At 52.4% G+C, this 2,500-nt stretch overlaps 1 pseudogene; it reads right to left on the reverse strand.

Moving 5' to 3' along the window:
* Positions 1–2,500, reverse strand: part of LOC138937998 (large subunit ribosomal RNA) — an 8,666-nt pseudogene that overhangs the window by 2,677 nt on the left and 3,489 nt on the right.

Consider the following 2,500-nt stretch of genomic DNA (forward strand, 5'->3'; position numbering starts at 1 on the left):
GCGACACAAGAGCTGCCCATGATGCGAGCTCATGCCTTTTAGCCGCCAGCTTGTATTGCTTGATGCCATCCATGTTAACTGGCCAGTTGATTCTGGCGGAGGCCGCCAGGCTCTTGAGACGGTTCACCATGCCTGCCTCCTCCGCCAAAGCTCGCATCACTATGTCATTTGACTCACAAAATTTGAGTCCTGCCCTCAAGCTAGAGCTCACTACCAGGGTCTCTAGCTTGGGGAAACCTAGTCCCCCGTCTCTCTTGCCGCAGTATATGAGTCCATTCGCCGTGGACTGCTGCAAGTGGTAAGTGTCCTTGATCACTACCCGTAGCTCCCGGTCTAGTTGCCTAAGATAGGTTACTGGTGGCGCCGCCAGCACCAATTGATACAGGTAGCGCGGGACTAGGTATGTGGAGATCAAGTCTACCTTTTGGTATGGTTTCAGCGCTAACTTTCCAATTCTCTTCAGCGCTGAGCAGAGGTTATCCTTTAGGCCCTTAATATCAATTCCGGCCCAGGGAGATATTTTCATACCAAGGTATTTCAGTGCGGCACCCGCATCCGCGTACGGGATGCCCTCTCCACTTGACAATGTCAGTCCGGGATCTGCTAGGTACCAGGAGTCTTTCGTGGTGACTATGCGGAAGGCTGCGCTTTTCGCCGCCGCAATGCGCATACCTAGCCCCTTTAGGTATCCTTCCGCTACACCCAGCAGATGACTGGCTTTTGGTGGTGTTTTCGCCGTTAGAATAATATCATCGGCAAAAGCCAGTACGGAAATGCCTGCTTCATCTCCGATCTTATAACCCGGCTGACTCTCTAGTGCTTGAAGCATTGGTTCCATTACTAAATTGAATAGCAACGGAGATAGGGGGTCCCCCTGCTTGACCCCCCGCTGGAGCTTTATCTCTATCCTATCTTCCTTGTTTTTTATTATTGTGTGCACATCCTTGTAGGAGTCTACCACGAGTCCCACCACTAACTCGGGTAGCCCCTTCTTTCGCAGCACACCTCCAATAATCTCATGTGGTATTGTATCAAAAGCTTTGGAGACGTCCAATTGTACTGCGACCAGGCCTTCAGATACTTTTGAGCGTTTGAGTAGTTCGCTAAGGATGTGCACGTTGTTGAAACAACCGGCCTCCGACGTGAAGCCCTTTTGGCGAGGTGTCATTTTGACACAATCTCTCAGTTTCTGGTCGACTATCCCCCAGTATAATCGCGCCAGGATTGAACTGATTGTTATAGGCCGATAATTCGTGGCCTGGCTTTTATCCTGTCCCTCTTTGGGCAGGAGCGTGGTTCTATTTGTTCTCCAGGCTTCTGGCTGATAGGAACGAATCATAATTATGTTAAACCAGAGTCGGAGAACTTCCATGCTTGCATGGCCACACACGTCTTTCTTCGTTAGACCGTCCGGGCCCGCCGCAACATTTGTTTTCGTGCGCGCGACCCGGTCCTTCAGATTCTTATGCGAGATCGGGGATAGCACGACTTCCAATGGTATTGGTGGGTCTGCTTCCCCGAGCTCGGGAGGATTTATGCGAAGTTTGGTTCCCCACAACGAGTCGTACAGGTTCTTTATATCGACTGTGCTGAGGTCCGCTCCTGCGTCCCCTGCCCAGTCGATACCCTCCCTTGCGTACTTTGCTAGAAGGCCTGGATTTTGCCTGTACAACTCTTGGGTCCTGGCGTACTTGAACATCTTCTTGTTCCTAGTGTTCCGTCCTCTTTTCCGCTTTGGTTTAGGTGCCGTGTCACCTTTTGTATTCATATAACTTGATACTTGCTGGTCTACTTGAGCCAGCTCTTCCTCTGACGGGAGCTCTCCGCCCCCATCAGCTATCTCAGCCAGGACCCTTCTTAGCAGCTGGACGCAAGCTGCGGCCTCGGGTGGAATAGCGTCTGGGGACTCAATAGCCAAGACTTCTCGCGCTATTCCCTCTCTCCATGCGGCTTCTGGATGAGAGTTCGAGGCCTCGTCTGCATTCGACACTGCCGTGTCGGTGCCAACGACGGATTGTTCGACCGCGTTCTGATGTGGCGGATCCCCGGGAGGGATAGGCAACTCATCATCCTCCTCGGGCACATCGGTAACTTCTTGTTCCGCTTCTTCGCCCTCTTCATCCTCTTCGCCCTGCTCCTCTAGCGGAGCCAGGACTGCGTCTCTCCTCTTCTTGTACGACAATATGGCTCTCTTGTCTCTCACTTGCTTCAGGGTTTTCCCGGGCAAGAAATCCACCATTCTTCTAGCCATATTGCGTTCTCCTCTGAACCTGATCTCCATGTCCAGCATCAGGTTTTCTTCCTCTTCCGTGAAGATTTTTCCTTTGCGGGGAGTGTGCCTTTTTTCCGCGGACCCGCCTGCTCGGGCCGCGTTTCTAACGTCCGGGTGTTCATGCCTTTCATGCTGTGAAAGGCCGGACTTAGTTTTATAAATTTTACCGCACACCTTGCACACTTCCCCGTTTGCCGGAGGCGGCGCCCGGCCAGCGCATTTTGGCAC

This window comes from Polyergus mexicanus, unplaced genomic scaffold (genome assembly GCF_030449975.1).
Source record: "Polyergus mexicanus isolate NDT 795.1 unplaced genomic scaffold, iyPolMexi1.0 SCAF_11, whole genome shotgun sequence".
NCBI classification, from domain to species: domain Eukaryota; kingdom Metazoa; phylum Arthropoda; class Insecta; order Hymenoptera; family Formicidae; genus Polyergus; species Polyergus mexicanus.